The sequence below is a fragment of the Cupressus sempervirens genome, chromosome 9, assembly GCF_028749045.1.
Source record: "Cupressus sempervirens isolate cs-2001-9-10 chromosome 9, ASM2874904v1, whole genome shotgun sequence".
In the NCBI taxonomy this organism is placed as follows: Eukaryota; Viridiplantae; Streptophyta; class Pinopsida; order Cupressales; family Cupressaceae; genus Cupressus; species Cupressus sempervirens.
The window spans coordinates 262,763,962-262,789,502 of record NC_143126.1 but is presented as its reverse complement, the minus strand read 5'-3'; the positions used below and the strand labels follow the sequence as shown (position 1 = coordinate 262,789,502).

The 25,541-nt window shown below is 35.5% G+C and overlaps 1 protein-coding gene across 1 annotated transcript in view; it reads left to right on the top strand.

Annotated features, from left to right (window-relative positions):
* The window catches only part of LOC149538458 (Glycosyl hydrolase family 47 protein), a 187,914-nt gene that overhangs the window by 144,398 nt on the left and 17,975 nt on the right, over nucleotides 1-25,541 (top strand). The gene's annotated exons all lie outside the window — the stretch shown is intronic.

Sequence of the window (25,541 nt, the reverse complement as noted above, 5' to 3'; positions counted from 1 at the left end):
TTACTCATTGGCTGCTTCAAAAATTTTAATTTTTTTCTGCAAAAACTTTGAAAAATCTATATCTGCAAGTATAGTTGATCACGTCAGTCACTTTTCTCGTTTCAATATGCATATTTTGTTGAATTCGTTCTAAATTAGCTCAATCATTTAATTGAACTTGCAAGTTTAGCTTTTAAGATTCAACAGGCTTCCCCTGCTTTAGGTTTGGTTTTATTGCATGAAATAGTCTGCCTGGAGTTGCATAGAAATGTATCTTCAGGAGCCTAAGATAAGCATACAGCTGAAAATAGGAATATTAAACTAAAAATAAATAAATAATAGTAGGAAATCAAATCTAAACAAATTATGAATAATTAATAAATACAATTCATCAACAGTTAAAATTTAGTACATAAGTCTTAAACATGGACATTAGTTATTTTTAGATAACCAAAATGTAACTTCTTTTTAATTTTCCGCTAACTTTGCTAAAATACATGTTCAAATGAAAACATGAGAGCAATGAAAAAAATTTGATCCTGTATTTATAGAATATCAATGCTTGATACGAGCAAAGGCTAATCAATATTTGATTAATTACTGGAGTTTAAATTGTTAATGATTATTACTTTATTGTTAATTATTGTTAATGGAACAATATCTGAAGTTAGATATCGTAGTTGGCTGACATGGACTTGGCAAAAAAATTGTGACTTGGGAAAGACTTGAGAAAACTTGGCAACTTAAATAATTGCTTACATTTCTTTAAGAACACATTTTTTTGCAAAACAATAACATTATTGCCAATGAGTATAAAAGCGTTTTCTAGTAAATTTGATTCATGAATACAAATTGAGTACAAGATTGCATCATTATGTGGAATCTCCATACAATAGTTTGCTGGAAACTATAATGAATTTATAATTTTTGCCTTTTGAAATCATCATTATTTGTAAATTGCATGTTACAACATTTTACATCTTCTTCTCTAGTATAATAAAAACACAAGGACAAGTTCTAATTGTTGCACTTAATTGTAGCTCACTCAACATTGAAGGTTGTGTTTGTGGCTCTAACTTGATCAAAACAATGACTTACTTTGATTTTTTTTTACATTTCCTGTGAAAGGCTAAAGGTTCTGTTGTATTTTGTAAAAATGATGGCATTTGAATATTTGCTACTGATAGTATGATACTTCATCATTGATCAATGACTTTATGATAGTGATAAAGATAATTGTTTGTCTATTATGATGTCCACTGCCAAATATCCTTGTAATCAAATGTTTTATATGTGAAGAGATCCCGATAATAAGTGGGGATCTAGGAATGGAGATTTATTGCCCAAGTTTTTAAAAGAGGCCAAATTCTAAATTTTAAGTCCTTTTCCCCCTCACCAGAGAAAATTTTGAAATATTAACTCATTGGACTATTTTCTCCAAATCCTAACTTTCTGCGATAATTTTTCCCAAATACTAACATTTTGGCAAAAAGTTTCCTTTACCATTAACTTCTGTGAGAAATATTTCCTAACCCCAACTTTTGCATGAGTTTTTCCAAAACACCAACTTCTTGTGTTTTCTTAATCAAAACTCAAACTTTTTGGACTAGTTTGATCAAAACCATAACTTTTTGTGCCCTCTGGGTCCATTTTTGAGTTCTATTAAGAGTCTGCATTTATTGTTCTAAAAGTCTAGGTATTAGTTTTTAGTTTTGTAAAAGTTAGAGTTGGTTGCAAAAGCGAGAATTACTAACACCTCTAACCTAGCTGGTTACCAACCCAATAGTGTAGTTACAAGTTTGTTGTTAGAGTAAGCTTATAAATATGAGACAATTTGTAATGTAAAGGAGGAAGGAACTTTTTGCAAAGGGAGAGAAACCCTACATAATTTTGTAGGACTTTAATGTTTACTCTTTGTATCTTAGGGCTTTTGGACTGGTATACTTTCATAAGGATAACAAGAAATCCATTTGATTCGTATGTCTTAAATGTGTTTTCTAGTTAGTTTTATTGATTTCTTGTTGAATATCAAACTTATTTATATTGTTTTCTAATTCTTATATATAAATATATATCTTGAGATATATAAATCCTTTGATAATCAAATTGTAGAGAGAAAGTCTCAAAATGAATGTTTACACCTTTTAGAATAAGCATTTAATTGAGGACATAACGTTATACACAATAACTATTATTGCACAAACATTTGCAATGATAAATGTGTAGAAACTCAACTTGCATCATTTATACATAAGGCGGGAGTCACATCCCATCGGGCATGTGACTCCCAATTGGCTTGCAAAACAAACAAGGTATAACTTATGATTGCTGTCAACCAATGACCAAACTCTTAATTAAGCAGTCATTCAAATTTGTCAGTCAACCATGTCTTTAATCAATTGACTTTTATTTTTTATGAAGATATAATGTATCATATAGTTTGTGGTAAAATTATATATATATATTAATGATATATTTATCCTGATTGAACTAACACATCAACACTCCCTCTTAGTTTAGAAGGATAAACACATGTAAATAAAACACCATATGTAATATTTAGAAATAACACAATAAAGTCTTTGATTAGAAGACTTCCAATACATGATATCATATAAGTGTTGGCCTATCGTAATATGAACATAGGATATTCACCCATACTATTTTGACATCATATGAGGTAACATGAATCAAAACATCAATCAAATGATATTCACGAAGTACTCAATGTGGTAATGGCTTATTAGAATATCAAGGCAAGATATTCACTAAGTACCTAACATATATCTATACAAACAACTTATAGACATCAATTTAATGACATTTAACACTGAGTTGTTGATTAACAAGATAAAGCCTTTCATGTATTTCAACATTCACACAAATGCATATCATGATGTAAGTTATTGTAAGATCATCACCTTTCAATAACTTCTGCAAATACAAGTGATGATCATTTGAAAGTCCTCACTTTCTCATGATGTACACAAGGGGTAGACCCATACACATGACATCAAAAGTTTACATGAAGTCATCATGGATACTGTCATGTGGTGTTGTCATGACATCCACCATAAACCATATTAGAGAATAAGGTTTTCAACTCAAACTTATCTCTCATAGACAAGATTGTATTGCAAGGGATTTTACTTGAAACTTCTTCTCCACAAAGGAACACCAATCTTTTGACATCCTCATCAAGGTTATTTCTAAAGAAGTGTCAAACTCCCTTTGAATCTGATTTGATCAAGATTCTCAATATTCAATTGAGACATATCCTCTATCTACTCCCTCTCTAATGAAATATCATGCTCCTTGGTTCATCAAGCATCCATTTATTTAGGAATATTATAGTCTAGATATCCTTGGTTCACATGGAACTTCATCCATGAATCATAGTCCTTTTAATTGCTATAATTTTCTGATTAGTAGAGCAACCATCTTAGCACAGTCTACTCCTTCTGAACCAATATGACCAAAATTTTTGGAAGCAAACTGAAATATATCATCTATGTGCTCTCTCTCTCTGACGGATGTGCCAAACTCTCTGTTTATATAAAGGTACCCATAATTTTCAATCATCAAAGGTATTTGCTTCAAGAGCATCACTTTATCTAGCATGATCATCAGATGACTAATGAATTCTAGATCAAAACTTCTTTGGAGCTACTATCATAAGATTTTGAGTTCTACACAATATTTGGTAGTGTGTGTAAAGTACCAACCTTTTCTTGCAAGAACAGCCACAGACACAAAGGAAAAGATCAAGGCAAATAGCTCTTTATAGTATGTATAGAAATACAAATAAGAGAGAATTAGTATATGAGGAATGTAATGCTTGGAAATTATACTAAAGGCATTTGGATAACTTCTTCTATTAAGCGTAGTTCTTAATTAAAGACAACAGAAGCATGCTTAGGACAAAATATTAATGCATCTTTATCCCACAATTGAAGACATGTTTATAACCTCCACCTTTAGTATTATCACTCAATCCTCTTAAATTGCATGGCAAATGAACTGCAGAGGAGTCTCTTATTTGAAACCTGATTTAAATTGTTTTATCTTCCTATTTACTATATTTTCCCTTATCGGGTTCTATCTTTCTTTTATCACTATCTTATCCATGTCCTGTCATAGGAAATGTGTAAATATAGCATCTGAATGATATATTTGTGGGTCATGGTCAATGGGTCCGCACTTGGAATATATGTTCCCATATTATCCTTTTGGTGCCCATGTTTGTTTTGGAGGATTGCTGCAAATTGTAATAGCACTGTCATATGGATGGTTATAATTGATGCAATTCTTAATAGTAAGGAGGAATAATCATATATGCGATTAGATTACTTTGATCACTATTTTCTGAGGGCACTTGTAATGATACGCATCTCCGCTGTATTTGCTAGCCTGAGCTCATGTCTTAACAGATTAATCTTGTTGACCAACAGTTCTGCATGGTAGATCTCCAAATCATTCAAAAACGGTTTATTTTCTTAATTTATCAATCCATGACATTAACAATACATCTTACTCTTGATTGTTGTATATATAGTCTTATTCTCCATGTTCATCTTTGTGATAATGGAAGGATTTGCCATAGCTACAAGAGGTTTCTCTGCATACTGTAGTGACCATTATTAATGAATGTCTATTGGATTGATAACACTTGATCTCCTAGTATCTTCATATCTTTGAACGTAAGAATGTCTAATATTTCGATTTCTTATCCAATGCCTACTACCGCCCACCCATATATAGCCAACAATTTTAATGTCTCTAATCTTTTTGATCGGCTCCACTAAGCATGATGTATTCACATCTTTAGTGATTTCAAACACAAGCACCGCTTTCAGAATCATTTGCCATCATTGCATTGGCATTAATATTATAGATTGATCCTTTGCCCACCTTCTTCACGGTGAAAACACTATGCGATAGGAAGTTCAATAGCTTAGAATCTCTCCCAATAATATTAATCTCGATAGTGATTCTTATGGTCAGGCGAACACTGTCGAGAGAATACTCATCCGCCGCATCAGAATATTAATTCTTTGAAAATTTCTTACCAGCGAGCTCTAGTTAATTTTAGACATGATTATCACAGGTCTAATCAAAATTGATTGTTTTCCCCTGGGATTTTGTGGCTTCTCTAATACCATGTTGAATATCATCAAACTTATTTATATTGTTTTCTAATTCTTATACATACATACATACATACATACATACATACATACATACATATCGTGAGATATATAAATCCTTTATAATCAAGTTGCAGAGAGAGAGTCTCAAAATGAATGGTTACACCTTTTAGAATAAGGATTAACTTAAGGAGATATTGTTATACTCAAGAATTGTTACTGCACAAACATTTGCAATGATAAATGTGTAGAAACTCAACTTGCGATAAACATCGAAGAAGATTGAATACGAATTATGTGTTCTATATGCCAATAGCACCGTTTATATATAAGGTGGGAGTCATGTCCCTAGTGGGAAGTGACTCCGCCGTGGAGTCACGTCCCGTCGGGCTTGTGACCCCTGATTGGCTTGCAAAACAAACAAGGTTTAACTTATAATTACTGTCAACCAATGGCCAAAATCTTAATTAAGCAGTCACTCAAAATTGTTGGTCAACCATGTCTTTATTCAATCAACTTCTATTTGTTATGAAGATATAATATATCATATAGTTTGTGGTGAATATATATATGTATATACATGTATATTGAAATATATTACACAAATATAGATGGATATATATTAATGATATATTTATCCTGATTGAACTAACACATCAACATTTCTTGTATGTTTAAATCGATATTTCCTTGAGTACTTTGGATTTATGTAAAAGATGAGACATTTTCACACCCTGGTATCTTGGTTAGAAATGTTGATGTTATCTATTTCCTTGTATGTGGAAACATGTTTCCTTTCTTTCATTGATTTCACATTCCCAACTTATCTTTGTAATTTGTTATCCTTTGGGAATCTCATATGGTATTCGTATGCATACTGTTGGGGTTTTTACCTCCGTTTCTTGTAGTTTTGTTTTTATCTCCTTTTTGTACTTCTAGGTGAAAAGTACTCAGAAAATACAAACACCCCATCATACAAGGGAGCTGCCTCTCTCAAACGTAGAGGAAGACTGCAATTAGATAGTGTTCTTATTGAATCTCTCCTACTATTGGCACAATTGTCACTGCTCATAGGGCGAACAAGGTCATTTTGAAGACAACGTTTGCAATGAAAAATATGTTTACCAACAAGACCCCAATGTAGTTGAGGGTTGGCATTGGGCATTGAGCATGGGGGTTTGGTTACACAATTTGATCACTTAAGGGAGAGAAATTAGGTATTTGGCACATTTTTGTGAAGAACATTTTCTCACTAATTGTTTTTAGAGGAAGTGTAAGGGGTCTTCATGCATTTATAGGTCAAAATTGTGACTTCTTTTGCAGTCTTTTCCACCTTTTTCTTTTTCCTGCATTTCACATTTTAAACATTTCCAGCATTTATTTTTTCAGACTCATCAAGGTTTTGGGGAGTAATCACCAAAAAATAGCAATACTTGTTAGAAAGTCAGCGAGTCTGACTAATGCATTAACTCACGTGTAATTTGTGAGGTGAAAAATTTGCAAATAATCATTGAGTTCATCGACTCAGTGAGTACTCATTGAGTCCGTTGACTTTGTAAGTACTTGCCAAGTTTGCCAATTAGTTAGATATTATCTAAAGCTTTTTACTTATTTTTAAATCATTCTATGAAATCTTTCTAATGTCATGACAAAGTGATTTGGTCAGAATGACATTTAAGAAATATAAATCAGAAGTCTTGACGTTTTTAGCAAAGATATTCCATCATACAAGTTCATTTATATAAGAACAACTGTGCGCATCTCTTAGCCATCTTAGGATAGAGTTTAATATAAATGAATGGCTGGAATATTATATTGCTAGAATCCTCTATGAGGGCCCCACTAGAATACTTATCTCAATCGGTGGATGTTGTTTTCATCTCCAACTGGCTGACAAATCTCTCCAATTTTAGTAATCCTCCAAATATAATTTGAGATCGCTGCTTGGCATCTCACTCCATCACATGCCATATATCCTCTCCCAAGTGAGAAAGGTTGGCACACTTTCCTTTGCTCTTTCTCTCTTTCTTACTGCATTTTGTGTGTGATGGCTTTGGAAATCCAAGAATGGGATCTCAAGCATGGAGTTTTGTGAATCCTTTAGCTAAGATTAATAAGCACTATGAACTCGTTTCTATGAATTTATCATAAAAGAGGTTCAAATTGAAAACAATCATGGTCTTGCATAAGTTGGGATAGTTGGTTTTCTTTGAAATAGAATCGCTGGAAGGGATTGAGTATAGCATGCTTAATTCATGTTGACAAAGGTCTTACTATTTGGTGGTTTTTGTATGGACTTGGCCTCTTAGTTGCTGGTTATCATAGCTTGAGTATCTTTTTTGTAATAATAATGAAAAGTGTTCAATAAATTTGTTTTCTATGTGGTGCTTTGTTCCTACTCCATTAAGGAAAATGCTTTTAATGTTGGACCAAGGCAAAATGTATGTGATATTTGCCTTTCATAGAATTTTTATTTACAGATCAAGAATCAAAAGTTTGGGGATTTGAGGGTTATCTTTATTTGATTAGTTTGTTTGTGGCCAATATCTCTGTAACTTTTCATTTTCAAAATCAGATTTCTCTTTTTTAGACACTGAGAAATGAGACCAAGAAACAGCTCCAAAACTATGTTTCAGTTTGTAACATCAGCAATGTTGCTGCTCCTCTAGCAAGGTTTGAGGAATTAGTCCATGCCAAGCTCTCAGAGGAACATACTGGGAGGGCTCATGAGCTGAACCTAAGGGTTTTTGGGCCTCTCTTCTACTTCTTCAGATCCACTCACAGTGGTGTATTCCTTTTTTAAGGATTAGCTAGATATCTCAAGATTGACTTTAGATAGATCTTGGCTGGGCTTTGATGATACTCTATTAAAGTTGGACTAAGGGAAAATATATGATGTATATGCCTTTTATAGAGTTTCTATTTGTAGATAAAGAATCAAAAGTTCGGGGATTTGAGGGTTATCTTGAATTGATTAGTTTGGCTGGGCCAATATCTCTGTAAGTTTACTTTTTCAAAATCGGATTTTTCTTCTTTAGACACTGAAAAACGAGACAAAGCAACAGCTCCAGACCTATGCTTCATTTTGTAACAGCAGCAATGTTGCTGCTCCTCTAGCAGGGGTTGAGGAATTAGTCCATGCCAAACCCTCGGAGGAACATGCTTGGAGGGCTCGTGAGTTGAACCTAAGGGTTTGGGGCCTCCCTCCCCCTTCTTTGGATCCACTAACAGCGGCTTATTCCTTTCTTAAGGATTAGCTAGATATCTCAGGTCTACTATAGACAGAGCTTGGTTGGGCTTTGACGATGCTGTTTTGCTTTGTCTTGTCTCCCCAAGTGATCACTTGAGAGCTCTTAAAGCCAGGAGGAAATTGTTCCTCCTTCCCATGAAGATCTACTTAGATGGGGATCTCACTAGATCACAGGTGGCTGAGTTAAAACATTTTTGAGAAATTGTAACTGCATTGAGATGTGAAGGAAAATGGCTGGTCATCAAGAACTTGAAGGTAGTGGTTAGAGATTCCTTTCCTCCAAGGTGGGATACTAGAGCAGCACGGCTGCCAAATGATGATCATAGACGCAATTTTGCACAAAGGGACTTGATGGGATTTCCTTGCATATCAACTATTGGAACAACAATGGTATATTATGGTCCTCACGGGGTCTTGTTCAAGATTGTCTTGGTTTTGTAAACATTCTCCTTTTTACAGAGACTCATGAGAGACCCGTTTGTCCTGTTCTTGGCTACCAGTGGCTATTTGTGTTTAGGGATGAGGTAAGATTCTTGGGTGGGGTCATGTGATCTGATGGGGTTGCCTATTTGGTTAGAGACTGCCTTTGCAGTATGACTTTCGTGGTTCATTCTAACAATTCAGCTAGATTCATGTGGATCCACATTGGTCGAATGTCATATTATAGGAACATCTACATTGTGGTTTTTTATTTCCTGTTGGCTTCCTCGTACTATGCAATTCACAGCTTGGAGGGTGGTGACCCGTATGAGGACCTACATGAGTACATTACTAGGTTTTTGGTCATGAGTGACATCATCATTCTAGGGGACATTAATGCACAGACCAAAGACCTTCAGATTGCCCTCCATGACTGTGGATTAGATTTGGTTTATACAAACGAATCGAATTCGAGCACCCTAAGCTTGCAACATTTTTCAGAGGATATCGGGGACCCCTCAATAGATTTGTCCACCATCTATTACAATTATGTATGTCCTTGGACTTGGTGATCTTGAATTGGTTTTCTTGCTTTCTTGGTTCTAGTCTTTTCACTTGTTAGCCTCACTGCGACAATGCAAGTGTTGTAGAGTATCCTCTCTTGTGCTTCGTTCATCTCCTCTATCAACCTCTTTACCATCTCTCTCATCCCCTTGGCTGATCACACCCTCCTTAGCCTTACCCTTAGGGGATCCCCTCCCCCTCTTCCTCCTGCCCCCTCCTTCCCTCCTGAGGCAAGTCCTTCCACTCGCACCTCCTTTTGCTTTATTGAGAGTGACTGTGACCTCTTCGTCTACCGCCTTAGATGACTCCTCCCTCAGGATTCCTTCATTGATTTTGCGGATGCTCCCTCCATGTTTGCTTCGCTTGTAGTCATGTTGTAGGAGTCCACCCTCCTCTCCATTCCCCATTACACCTCTTAACTTTCCCATAGCCCCAAGCGCAGGAACGCTTGCCCCATGAACCAGTGGTTTGACAAGGACTACAAATCCTTTCACTGCTCGATTTGCTTGGCCTTCTCCACTCTTTCCCCCTCATTCATTTAGTTGAGGCTTGCCTACCGCCGCTTTCTTTGCCACAACGAGTGTTCTTCACAATGCAGTATAAATCTTTTTGTGTCTCTCTCTTGTTGTCTCCAAAGCTCTTCCGGTGCAACATGTTCCCTTGCCACCTTCCCTCTCCCTCCACCTTGGATCACAACTCCCTTGTCTCTCACACCCTTGCTCTCTATGAGATCCTCGACTAGTTCCCTCTCCACCTCATCCCTTGATCTCATTGCCACCTCTTCACTTTCTCCAACATCAATGAGGTAATCAGATGCTTGAACAGTAGTAGGAGAACAAATGAGAAAGGGTTCTAAGAGAGCTCTTCAAGCTTGGTATCACAATTTTGAGTTCCTTTCTCACAGTGCTCTTTAATAGAGTGGTTTGTATTGGCTTTCCCGACTCTTGGTCATGACATATTATCTATTTGGTCCATAACACTGGATTTTGACCAAGAGTTTGGCAAATATATTCATAGTGGCTTCTTAATGGGTTAGCCACATTCTATGACTTGTGGAAATTAGTTGTAAACCTAGGCAAGACTTAGGTGATGTTCTTAAATTGTTTAAAGATCTCACATCTCCACTTCTACTTTCAGGGCGAGGAGGTTGAGATCACATCCTTCTTGTTGGTTCCCAAAACCGCAAATTGGAAATCCAAGAGCCTGCCACTTTAGTAGGATCTCTCAATCAAATTTTGGCCAACGAACGGAAATCGTTTAGATTCCCTTGCACTTCGGGCTTTGTGACACCTAGGCGGGTAGACCTTCACCTTGAACACTGACTACTCAATTCAAGGCTTTTCTATAGAAAAATTAAACTTTTGGAGTTCTTTGGCTGGCAAGGTCCTCGAACTCGATGAAACTGAAACTGGATGCTGAATGCTTGAAATTGAATGTTTTGTATAAATTTTGTTAATAATGAATTTGATGCTTGTAGAAGGAATGTGTATAGATTTTCTGACTTTAATAATGAAAGATCAATGCTTTCTTAATCCTGGAGATAGAGTCAACTTCAGTGAACTTTCACGTACAACTTCGTAATGTTCAATGCACTTATACTGCCAACAATTTTAATAATCCAGATGCGATAGACCAATTATAATGCAATTTTAAATTAGTCCAGATTGAATTTTAACTCCGTTGAGAAAGAGACAAAATGGATAGAGGTACGGAAACAATTTAATATGTCACAACACCTATGATGATCAAATCTAAAATGCTAATTGACCATGTCCACTTATCTGATATCAAAATCATATACAGAATTTGAAAAATAATTATAAAGGACAATTCGCCTACAGTTTAAATCTCCATGCCTTAGAAATAAAGAAAACACATTTTATTTTATTTAAAAATAAAATAATGTAACTTATATTACAAAATCATTATAGGCCCCTTATTCCTCCGTACAAATAAAAAATAAAATGCTTCTTCTGAATATCTGAATGGATGTTTTTTAATATGTCTTTTTCAATTTCTAACTTAATTTATATCTTATACTTTATAAGGCGTGACTTTTCAAAGGTGTAAGGTCATACCCCTTGTAAACATAAGTTATGTCTCCTCCTAATTAAAATATTTTAATTTAAAATTTGATTTACTAATCGCAGTTTTTGTGCATTAATGAACTTTAGCTTTAATAGTTATGTTTGTTCCAAAGTCTTCATCATATAATAAGTATCCCTTCGTCTTCGTTTGATATGAAGTATGCTCTGGTGAATCGAATCATGTCATAGCAGTATTCTGCCTCTTCTTTACCTTTCGTTGCCATCAAATATTCCCATCTGTTTCTTGTTATTTCCCAACGCTGTGTTTCCATCTACTATTGTAGGTTCCGCTTCTGACAACCTTTTCTTTGGCAACAATCGAACTCCCAAATAATTATCTTGTGCATTTAGAAAGGGTTTATTGGCGTCGTACCCAACTCTTGACAACATCATACAAGAATGGCTGTCGAAACTTCTTTCAGTAATGGGTGCAGCATATAATAGCTTGAACATATAGGATAGATGATACCACCCATGCTATCATTCACGCTGCCTCTAACTTGTCGTCTTTGTATCTCCTCACTCTTTGCTGGTGCTTCATCGGGATTTCCGAGTTCAAATAGCTTTTCCTCATTTTTGCTGAATGTCATCCTGTGATTCATACTCTCCACAAGCCCGCTCTATCTAGAGTATTTGATACCCGAATTCGAACCTAGTTTGCATCATTATTCACATGTATTTTTGAACTGCATGGGCATGGGCATGAGTTCAATGAATATCTGAAGATTACATCAACACGGGCAAACAATCATGCCTTCATTGGTGCAATAACCTTCATGTCTGGTTGAGTGCTGAAAAGGTGAAGCATCATCAATTCTGTAGATATCATTCTCCTATTTGAAGAAGGACAGTCTTGTCTGTGTGGTATATGATATTAAATGCCTAAGCTTCAATTAGATTGAAATGTGAGAAGTTGTATATTCCCTCATAGTTATGGTTGCCAAGGGGCTTCAAGAAGTTTAGTATGTGGAGTATGTAACTCTGATAAAATCAATTGCTGAGAGGAGACAATATTAAAGACATTTGCTTGCAACCAGCTGTCTGAGATTCCTTGTATATAGTAGTGTGGAGTATTTGACAGTGAGCATCCAGCTCCTCTTTGGTTCCTTCATCAATTGGAATTCCTTTCCAAGAATCAGAGTATATCTTCTGGAGAGAAATAGGCTGTTTATTTATTTTCATCCCTCCTGCTCACAGTGATTCAAGCTAAAACTGTAGCTCCTCATTGAGAAATATATTCTGAAAAATATAGTCAGCTTTCAAACAAATGAGGCTGTTACAACAGGTCTCCAGTAACTTAAATCCTCTTATGTCTTGTCTTTTCTTTTGTTGCTATCATCTTCAAGAACTTGTAATATATGGTCATCATAACTCTGCAAAACTTTGTTGTTAGGCTGCTTATATTGTAGAAAGCATTGACACTTCATGAAAGTTTTGAAGATGAGATTTCACATAGTTACACATGGAGATTCTTCTGCTCGCTAGACATTTGGGAATCCAAATTCTTTCAAAATTTTGTGTTCCATCACTCCTATACTTGGGGGTTAAGTTCTTCGACCCTCTTTTCAGTATGAGACCTGACATGTAGTCTAGGGTAATAAGGAGCTCGTTTCCTTTGCTATGCTTGAGAGACAATGCGTCAGACATCACTTCTAGGATACCATGACCAAGTTGTGCCCCTCTTGGACTTCTTGGTTAGGTCGATCGTCCTCTAAGACTCTATTGTGTGGGGCACCTATCTCTTGGAGTCTGATTGGGCTTTGGCCGAGAGAGTCTAGGCCGAGAGAGTCTAGGCTCTCCTTTGGTGCATTATCAGATGTCATCGGTCTACTCCTCACAGTATCATCTTGGTTGAGTTTGGGGCTCAACCTTTCAGTCTTGGGACCATCTTTGATTTAGTTTGGTTTCTCCACTAGCTTCAGAGCTTCACAGATTCCACTGAGGGCCATCATAGATATTCTTACTTGGCCTATTGCTCTTTTGAGGTGGTGACAAACTCTGATCTTGCTAGTAGAGTTTTCCACTGGTTCGACCATGCCTCTGCTCTTCTTGGTTGGATTGGGATTGCGATGGACCACCTTCCCCCTTTTACTTCTCTCTGGATGCCCCCTCTTACCTCCTTACCTTTCAGTAGGAGCTGAATGAGTACGCCATGCTCGACATCTACAAGCAATATATCATTATGACATGGAGTAGAGGGGGGGGGGGAGCGAGGCTTCACATGAGGATGGATTTCGATGTTGAGCGCTGCATGGATACCTAGGACAAGGTTATTGTGCGCCCTTGGTACCTCACTTGCTATTGGAATCATGCCCTTTGCATCTCTTTGGGATCTTTTACAGTGGGATCCCATCAGCTACATATACAACTTGATCACCAGACTGACAGAGGACATAATTTGGCGCCTTTGCCCCCTAGTGGAGATGGAAACAAAGACCCATTTTGCTTTTTGTTAACCCATCTACTATGAGATTAGGGGGAGGTTCTAATGCTTGTTCAAAGAGGACACGTCCCTTTATTCAATTTTCAGGTACATTGATTAGTAGTGTCTTGCCCTCTATCTCCAAGAGGCCATGCGGCTTTGTAATCATACTTTGGAGCTTCACTTCTCGTTGAGGCAGACTTCAAACCAGCTCATCACCTCCTTTTTCATGCTTGTATCTCCTGCCCAGAGGAAGAAGCAAGGGCTAAGAAGTAGTTGAGAGAGGCACAAAAGGGTCAAGCAAAAACTCATTAGAAGATGCATCAAGCATACTTCAGCATGACTAATGTTGTAAAATTCAAATAGATGCCGTAGGATAATATCGTGGTAGAGGAAAGCAAGCTTTTGGCAGTGTAGACTCCCGGATTAGCGGAGGGTGTTCAGACTTCTAAGGTTCTCCAGTGAGAGTCACCAATATTTTTAGAGCACAATATGCTACATTTTAGTAGGTTTGTTAGGTTGTGATTCGTGCAATGAGCCCGCATGTATATTGAGTAAGTTGTTAGCATTAGGTCTCTCCTGATTCCTCTTTGATGATCCTAACATAATTGTTTTTTCTTGTAATAACACCTCTACAATCTTACCAGATACTACACTCTTTCTTAGACACATTTTGTCAAACACTTAGAATGCATGGTCACTGAGTTATTATATCAAACCATTGTATAACATCTAAAGGAATTAGGACATTGTGCGCATATTTAAGATGGTTTCACATTCACACTAAAGATTAAACCGTACAAACAATCACTATTCACACTCATCAAAGGACAACTATCTATGGTGGCCAATATAGGTCACTTTGTAGATTGTCTCATGGTTTATTAGTATTCTTCAACATATTGTATAGTTTCCATAGTTCATTGAGGATGAGATGGGGCCTTTACATCTGAAGAAAGTGAGAACAATCTAAGGGCAATTACAACTTCCAAATAATCTTGGGTAGGCATCAATAATTCTTTAAGCAAGCACCTATGGTGTTTTGTGCTACTTTGCAAGCATATGGGACACTTAGTGCTTTAACACAAGTATCAACAATCCTTTGTAGTTCTTTCACACAAGTATCAACAATCATTTGCAAAATATTTGGCATAGTTCACATAACATGCGAATGCCACCTATGTCCATAGTTAAGCACATGTGGCACTTCACGTCATTTCCTTTGTATATCACAAATGTCCAAAACCATCATGAAATATGAGGATTGTTATTTGGAATGTCACATGGTTGTAGAATATGAATTGTTCCATAATTGCTTCTTTGTAACATTCATGTCAATATGTTGTACAATCTCATAATTACAAGACTTATACTTTCCTCATATACAACAAAATGAGTTTTGGCTTGACCTGGGACTCAGTATTGAGACTTGACAAATTAACAAAAATAATGAAATATCAAAATCTTTGACGATCTAAAATTTGTTTCATGCACTGTTTGCAAAATCAAATAAAGGATTTTTCGATCATATACATAAGTATACATTGATTACACAAGTGTAAAAGGTAAAACTAAAAGTAAAAACAAATTTCAATTTTTAGCTGACCAAAGCAACATTGTTAGATATATTAACATATAAATATTGTAGATAACATAACAGAACTAAAAATGATCTTTGTAGAATCATATAATAATGAGTCCTTACACTTAGAGATTCGGAAGCCCAAAAATATCTATTAAGCACTATTCCAAATAAAATAGCTGAGGAGGATAATAAATTCCTAAACAAAAGATTTATTATGGAAGAAATTAGGAAAGCCTTATTTGGTCTCCATCTTGATAAAGCACCAGGCTCTAATGGATTTCAGACCATATTTTTCCTGAAATGTTGGCATTTTTAAGGAGCAAAACTATGGGAGGCACTGGAGAATGGCCATAGTTCAGGAAGCTTCCTTAAAGAAATTAATGACACCTTTATTGCCCTGATTCCCAAAAAGAACTCCTCGAAAGAAGTTGGAGACTTTAGACCAATTGAACTCTGCAATACTATTTATAAGATTCTGTCTAAAGCAATATATTGGATTAAAAACTCTCCTAAACAAGTTAATTTTGGACAAACAAACACGATTTGTGTCAAGGAGATCTATATCAGACAGGATAGTCATTGCCCAGGAAATGATTCACTTTGCTAAATCAAGGAAAGCAACAAGCATAATAATTAAACTATATATTCAAAATGCCTACAATAGGGTAAAGTGGAGATTTCTGTGTAAGTGTTTGGAAGCCTTTGGTTTTTCAAGGAGATGAATCAATCTAATATTTAGTTGTATTTCCACACCTAAAGTCTCTATTCTTTTAAATGGAACTCCAGAAGAGCAGTTTGGAATATCTAAGGGGCAAGGAGATCTTCTCTCTCCTGTTCTCTTTATAATCATGGTTGAGGCATTTGGAGGAATTATTACAAAGGCACATCTGGAGGGGAGATTACAAGAATCAAGGTGACAAGTGGGGTAGACAATATAACTCATCAACATTGGTTGATGATACTATAATACCAAGTCAATGCAATATTCTAGAAGCAAAGAAATATAAAGCTATTCTTAACTGGTATTAGAGAGTGTCTGGTCAAAAAGAGAATGAGGAGAAATCTGAAATCTTCTTCTTAAATACCCCAACAAGACTAGAATCTAGACTACGTCAAATATCCAGATTCAACAAAGGTCCGTTCCCCTGTAGATATCTAGGCATGACAATTGAGAAAGGAGCTTACTCATCATAGACTTGGGATTCTACAGTTTCCAAATTAGATCAGAAGATGAGTAGCTGAAAAGGAAAATGGTTCTCTAATGTGGCATGAGAAACAATGATTAAGGAAGCTCTATCTATTGTCCCCATGTACCAAATGTCTTTCCTCCCTTTATCTCAGAACACCAAAGCAAAAATCATTAAAAGAACTAAAAAGCTTTTTCTGGCAAGGAACCTCTGAAAAAAGGGAATTTGCTCTAATTAAATGGGATAGAATTTGACAACCACATAATCAAGGAGGAACTGAGATCAAGAACATAGGTATGAAAAATTTGGCTTTAGGGGCCAAACTCGTGTGGAGAGTATAGCATAAAGTAAGCAAGGATCATTTATAACAAATATCTTCATCCAAAGGATGGAACAAGCATATTTAGGACAAACAACCCACCAAAGGGTTCAAAGGTTTGGCATTTTATGTTAGAATCTCGGAATATAATCTTAGAAAATATAAGTTCGGATGTAGGAAGAGGAGACTTTGACACTATTTTGGGAAGACTCTTGGGGTGGTTAGTTACCCTAAGAACAACAAACCAAACATCAAAGAATAAAAACCATCCTAAAAGACCTTTTGGGGGACACTATGAATCATTACATACAGATTCCATCCGGTAACCCAATCATGGGATGGAATTGGAGGTTGTTAGAAAACACATCTTTAACCCTAGAAGAAAAAGAACTCCTAGAAATCCTCAAAATTAGGAACATTTCGATCAAAGATAGTCTAGACAATAATTAAATGGGTTGAATCTAATACGAGGGAATATGTGGTAAAGCAAGGGTATAATTTGCACGATAAAGGACAAACTATTTATAACTTTGATCACCCTCTACATCTCTGCTGGGATAAAATTTGTTTATCAAAGGCAGCACTCTTCCTATAGAAAGCAATGCAAAATGGAATTTTAACTGCAGATTGGTTTAGAAAGGCTGGATTTGAAGGACCATCGAGATGTTTATTAAGTGAGAACAACGAAGAAGATGTAATTGTAACAAAAGGGAAGCCTTGCAAAATCCCAAATGTGTTTTGGGCATTGTATTACTATATAGATGATGCTTGCATCCCAAGCTAGACCAAGGGTTTTCTTACCCATTGTATTACTATATAGATGATGCTTGCATCCCAAGCTAGACCAAGGGTTTTCTTACCCATTCTTTTTCCCCAGTGTCTGCACTTGGAACGGGATAAGATGTAAAATATATTTAAAAAAATACAATAACAAAGCTTAGCCAATTATTGATAAAAATAAAAGATTTTGTCAAATACATACAGAACTTGTGGATTATGAAATCATGGCATCAAAACTGAAAATATGAGTTTCATAGCATGTCCAACATCATGAAAAGTCCTATGCAGGCAATTAAGTGTAGTCTTGGATGATGCTGCAACCATAATATTTGTCCATGTCTTAGTGACACTGAGTCCCACATCCAAGGCATCTCCTTGTGCGCTATCTACTTCCTTTGCCATGGCTACTAACTCAGCTTCTCAATCTACCTGATCAACCTATGCAAATCATCATCACTGAAGACAAGGTTGCAACTTCAGTGATCCATTTTGATTTTGAATCAACCTCATCTAGAGTGATTGGAGACAAGTGAATGTCCAAGATATGTTCATGACAGAAGTGAAAGTTGGAATGAAGGGCTTTTTAGGGTGAAGGAGATCAGTTTATGTTGTTTTTTTTACATCAATTCTTGGGTTCATGTTCAAGTTTGATGGTTATGTTCACAGGTTCATTGATAAGAAGACATATAAAAATAAAGAAAATATCATATTTGCAGCAGTAATTAAGCTCAAAATACTCCACCATATTAACAGTTAAATAAAATAGCAAAGTACACCATCATATTAGTAGTTCATTGTGATATATATTAATCTTAAAGTTAAACTGATCATGTCAAGTGTCAACAATCAGCCATCATTCACTAACTACTATATGGGTCGTCAAAAACAGCATCATGATCTTCCATATTAATTGATCTATGTTGTGTTAAATTAGAACCACAACTAATGACAATAGTACTAACACTAGGATTGACATTGGGCACTACCACTAGGATTGGCATCAGCACTCTCATACATAGTTGAAAACTCAGACTTGACAATAACTTGCCAGACCTAAAAAATTTAAAAACTCGGACTCGGCAAAAGTTTGAGGAAAACTAGACAATAAGGGATGTTTAAAAATATTCTCTAAAAACACGCATATTACTAACTTTGTTGAGCATGTTATTAATTTCTTTCATATATAAATCAAAATTAGAGTTTAATCCATACCATAGATCAAAAAACGAGTTCAATTCTAAATGAGTCATAATGCCACTTTAACTAACCATGTCATATGTAGAAGTCTCATCTAAAGAGAATTTTTGGAAAATTGTGCAATAATAATGTCTAAAAACACACACTCAAGATTTAAACACAATTCCCCATCACCTCTTCATTGTTTTCAAGTTTTTTATTTGAAAAATTCCAATAGCAATTGGGGATTTGGAAGTGGAGACCCCAATGAGAAGGGGTAGCACCCCTAATGTGGGTTTTGGGGGACACCCTCAATGAGGTCAAGGGGCAATTCTCCTACTGGGGTTTTGGATGCAATACCTCCAATGGGTGGAGGCGCATCCAAGCCCAAATTGAGACCTTGGAAACCTTTACTACCAACTTAAATAATATTATCCAAATGCAAGCAAGAAAAATAAATTGTGTGAGTTTTTATACAACATTCACAATGTTTTGAAATATCCCCTACTAGGGAGACTACCTAGTTAGCATGCATCATTATACATTATTACTCCTTGATTAAATTAAGAGACAGTTAATTTCTTCATAATACAATCCATAATTGGTACTTTTAAGCGTAATCCTTACTTCTTCGCTCACCCTAATGGAGGATGGGGAATTAGTCTCATAGGGCACTTGTAACCACCCCCACATTTAAGCCCAAGAGTTTTACGAACACCCTTCAATAACACCACTTGGCCTAAGGACTTCATGAGTACACATCAATACCAAGACTTGGAAGTCACCTAATTTGGGATAGAATTACTCGCCTCTCCCTATAGAAAACAACCTATCCTTCCAAAGGCATTAGTGAAAGGTTTAAAGCTAGGTCATTATAATAGTCTTCATGTATTATATATTTATGTGTTTTGATATACTCACACACATACATATATAATCTCAAGTATATGTGTGTATATTTAAGCAATTATAAATCTTGCTTTCATTAGTGTCATGTATGAATCTATTATCCTTATTCCAATTTGAATACATATTTATAAATAAATGAACAAGTTTACGTCTTACTGATTACTTATCATGCAACTCTTAACACATAGTTCAGATACGCCATACCAATCTATCTATGTTGGGTTTAGTACTTGATTTCCTCTTATGCCCAATACTTCCCATGATACTGATAATAGATCTGATATACATATTATATCTTGCAAGACCCAAAGGTTGCATCCCTTGAGTCTCCAAAAGGCATGTCATTTCCTATCACAAATTCACACCCTTCTATCAATGGTTTTCACTCATAGTGGATATAGGCCTCCTCTTTCGGTAAATATTCATTAACTATTCTGCTTGAGAAAGTTTCAGACATTGCAGTCTTTGCATTCATGGCTTCCTCCTCTTCGCCCTCTGCATAGCAGTGTTATGCTCTAATACCACTTGTAATGTCCCCTGCAAAATAACCCAAGGGTTTCATGAATAGAGCCTCCATTCACTATCATAGGGCACTTGAAACCACCTCCAAAAAAAGCCCAAGAGTTTCATGAGCACCCATCAATACCACCACTTGGGAGTCACCTAAGTTGGTATAGAATTACTCTTCTCTCCCTATTCAAACCAGCCTACCCTTCCAAAGGCATTAGTGAATGTATGATTCAGTTTCAAACTGAATATATAATAATAGATCTATATATATATATATATATATATATATATATATATATATATATATATATATATATATTTGATATGTACTCTGAAAATGCTTCTTGTAAATAATATGACAAAGTCCAAGTTTGAATCACTGCTGAAGATCAGTATATTGCTGCTGTGATTGATATGATATGCTATCCCAGGCAGCGATCATGGCATTTTTATGAGGAAGGGAAGTTGTGTTCGTGTAGGGACATGACTCTATGTGGCCAATGGCCACGTAGGTTCATGTCCCTACATGGGCATGATTTCAATTAGTATTACAATCAAGATAGCCGCCGGTCCATTAAGAGACCTGATAAGTAATATCAACAGCATTTATATATATATATATGTATGTATGTATGTATGTATGTATGTATAATTACATATATATGTGTGTGTGTGTGTGTGAATTTCTGAGGATGACTTCAAAATATATATATGAAAGTAAAAATAAATATAATAGAAGAAGCATAAGATCAAAAATGTGTACTTCTACCGAAGCTACACTTTAACACTCCCTCTTAGCGAGGGAGAAGTGAGACACCAAAGTTTCTCATGTTCTCTTGATATATGTCCTAGTATCAACTTCACTGATACCTATCCCGAGAACAGGTTATCTGATTTCTGTCACTTTGAATTAGTGATTCATCAGATTATCGAAATCACAATGTCATGAACTCTATCATGACAACTATTATGATCTCTGGCACTCTGAGTCACCAACTAAATGAAGTAAAATCATAGTATGTTTGTTATCATTAACTTTTGGCAATCCAAAACAACATAAATTGTTAAGATAGCAGGTCTACCATATGTAAGATTCTCACCTTACAATGGTTACCTTCTGAATATATATCAATGAAAGATCGTCACCTTTCATTACATATCTAATGCAACCATAAGATAGTAGCATTAACACATGCATAAAGAAAGAAAACCGAAACTTGATTTCAGCATTTACAAGTACAATTTAATCATACCAAATTTACCTTTGAAATATTCCAATTTGGGCTTGGCAAGAGGTTTGGTAAATACATCTGTTGTCTAGTCATTTGTACTTATGTATTTTAGCTTGAGAACATCTTGATCTACCATATCTCTAATATAATGATAAGGTATTTCAATATGCTTAGATCGATTGTGAAAAAGTGGATTCACTGAAAGCTTGATATAGCTTTGATTATCGCAGTGGATGATTGTAAGCTTCAAGGGTTTCCTGAATAATCCGATTAGCAATTTTCTTAACCATGTTGCTTCTTTGGCTCCTATGGAAGAAGCTATGTATTCAGCTTCAGTAGAGCTTAAGGCGAGTGATGATTGATTTTTGCTAAACCAAGAGATCATCGCTGACCCGAGATTGAAAAATCTCGTAGTACCCTTACAATCAGTAGAGCTGCCTGCCCAATCAGAATCCGAATATCCATGAAGATTAATTTCAACATGATCATATTTGAGACCCATACCAATTGTACTTCATAAGTACCGTAAAATGTGCTTGGCTTCCATAAGATGTATCTTCTTCGGTTCACACATGAATTGACTTAGGCATTAGTTGTATAATAGATATTAAAATGTGCTTGGCTTCCATAAGATGTATCTTCTTCGGTTCACACATGAATTGACTTAGGCATTAGTTGTATAATAGATATTAGTGCGACTGTTTACCAAGTACATCAGTGACCTGATAATTTGCCTGTAGAAAGTAGGATCAGTAGGTTCAAATTCAAAACCGTTATTCTTCAGTTTATGTAGATTTGCTTCCATAGGAGTCGTTAAAAGTTTGCAATCCATCATTCGAAACTTGTTAGAATGTCAACAATGTATTTCCCTTGATTTAGAAAGATGTAGTTCTTCTTTCACCATACTTCTAGACTTAGGAAATAATGAAGAAGTCCTAGATCTTTCATGTCAAATTCTACTGTTAGTTCCTGTTTACATTTTTCTATAAGATGTTCTTCACCTGTTATTAGTAAATCATCAACATATAGTACGAGTATAATTATATCACCTTCAACTATTTTGAAATATATATTAGGATTAGCTCCTAATTTTGAGAGGTACTTATCTATTCTTTCGTACCATGCCCTTGGAGCTTGTTTAAGACCATACAATGCTTTCTTCAGTTTACATACATGAGAATTTTTGTCATGAGTGATAAATTCTTTAGGTTGTTTGATGTATACTTCCTCAATTTCACCATTTAGAAATGCAGTTTTAACATCCATTTGGTGTATCTTCCACCCTTTGGATGCTGCAAGCCTGCAACAGCTACAATGGTTCTAACAGAGGTGTACCGAGCAACTGGAGCAAAAGTTTCTTCATAATCTATTCCTTCCTTTTTTGAGAATCCACAACCTACAAATCTGACTTTGTATTTTTCAATGCGACCATCTGATGCATGCTTGATTTTGAATAGCCATTTAGAAAAGACAACTGATTTATCTTTGGGTCTGGGTACAACATCCCACACATCATTTTTTAATATGGATTGATATTCTTCAAAGTTCAATCATTACATCTTTCCAAGGTTGGCATGATAATGCTTCTTCGATATTTGTAGGCTTTGTTTTGATGAGTTTAGAGAGTAGTGCTACATAGCATAAATGGTTCCTTGTTCTCTTGTTTTCTCTAACTACTTCATCAGGTTCTATATGTTTTTCTTCTATCAGTTTTCTTGCCCAAAGTAGTCTCTTTTTATTATTAGGATTTTCAGTATTCTCTAAATTTGGAATAAAAGGTGCAAGAATTCTAGTATCAATCTCCCTCTCACTCTCTACTAGGAGTCTAGTTCAGCAGTAGGTTCTGAGTATGATTCATCAATGTTCTTGGAGAGGTTTAAAGCAATGTCTTCAAATTTTACATTTCTATTGATTTAAATGGTTCCTTGTCTAGGGACGTAGATCCTGTAACCTTTGGATGATTCACCGTATCTGATGAATATGCTCTTCTTTCCTGATGGGTCTAGTTTAGTTCTCTTTTCTTTAGGAATGTGAATATATACAGGGCATTCAAATATTCTTGGGTGACTTAAATCTGGTTTGTTGCCCGTAAATACTTCTTCAGGAGTTGTATTTTCCAATATTGAGTGAGGACATCTATTTTGGATATAAACTGCAGTGTTAGAGGCTTCAGCCCAAAAGGAGGTATGAAGATTTTGATCCTGCATCATAGCTCTGGCTGATTCAATAATAGATATGTTTTTCCTTTCTACGACTCCATTTTTTTGAGGATTATATGGTACAAAAAACTCCCTCTTTTTCCCAACAGAGATGCAAAAATCTTTAAAGATTTATGGAATGTACTCACCCCATTATCTGATCTTAGGGTTTTGATTTTCTGTTCAGATTGGTTTTCAACTACTGCCTTAAATTCTTTGAATTTGGATAACACTTTAGTTGATTCTTTTTGTTTAAGGAAGTAAATCCAAGTTTTTCTAGAATAGTCATCTATAAAAATTACAGAGTAGAGACATCCAATTAGGGAAGGTACAGACATTGGACCACATAGGTCAGTATGAATGAGTTCAAGTATAAATTTGGATTTGTTTTCACTTTTGGGGAAGGACTTTTTTGTGTTTTTACCTAGGGCACATCCTTTGCAAATACCGAAATGATAAGGTTTTAAACTAGGTAACCTTGTTACTATTTTTTCTATGGATGATAAAGCACGAAAATGAAGATGACCTAGTGTTCTATGCCAAATTTTATTTGTGTTTGAGATTTCATGATTTAGGGCTAGATTTTGATGGTCACAAAGTTTGTACAAACTTCCATCTCTAAATCCGATGGATATAGCATTCTCAATGTTGGAATTCTTTGGCTAGGATAATACTTTATCTTATTGGAATGTGATACGATACTCTTGGTCTACAAGGCCCGAGATAGAGACCAAATTTTAGTTTATACCAGGTACAAAGAAAATATTCTTTAGTTGAAGAGTGATACCTGAATTTAGTTGGTGTGTAGAATTATCCCCAATAGTTACTTCTTTAGAGGAGTATCCTTCAAAGCTTTCAAATTTATCTCTAAAGCCCGTGATATGATGCAATGCTCCACTATCTATAATCCATGTGTTTTTGTTGGAGTTTAGTTCACTTGAGAGTAATAAGTAGAATGCAAAGTTTTCATCTTTTTCATTTTTGATTTTTGCTAGAGCTGCTTGTATTTTCTTCCGTTCCGAACAGAAGTTATGAGTATGGCCAAATTTGTCACATTTGAAGCATTGTACTTTTGACCAATCTTGTTTCTTGTATGTTTTGTTGAATTCCTTTCTTTTTTGTCTGAATGTACCTTTCTTTCCTTTATTGTTGGTATTGACTTGGAGAGCTTGAATGTCTCCCTCTTGATTTAAATTGATTCCTCTAGAAATTAATCTTGACTCTTCTTGAGTACACTCATTTTTTAAGTTATTCAAATTTCGGAAGGTCAGTTTGAGAGCTTAGTCCATGACTAAACGTTTCCCAAGATAGAGGTAGTCCTTATAGTGCTATAATGCCAAGTTCTTTGTCATCAACTTGACTTCCAATAGTTGCAAGTTGATCTTTCAACGTTGAGATTCTTAAAAACTAAGATGTAATCGATTCTCCATTGTTCATTTTGATGTATAATAGATCTTGCTTCAATGTTAGCAATCTACTAGTATTATTAATTTCAAAGGTATTCTTAATAGTGGAAAACATCTCATAAGCTGTCTTAGGGCTTGATATAGATGGAAGGATGTGATCTTTAACAGAATCTATAATGATCTTCATAGCTTTATTGTTGTGTCTTTTCCGAGTTGTTTTGTCTAGATCATTCTCTGGCATATATTTATTTTCCTCTGTATATTCTTCTAATTCCATTTCTCATAGAATAATCATTACTCGAATTTTCGATGATGCAAAGTTGGAGGCCCCTTCAAGTCTGTCCTCTAATCTTACGTGATTTACCATTTT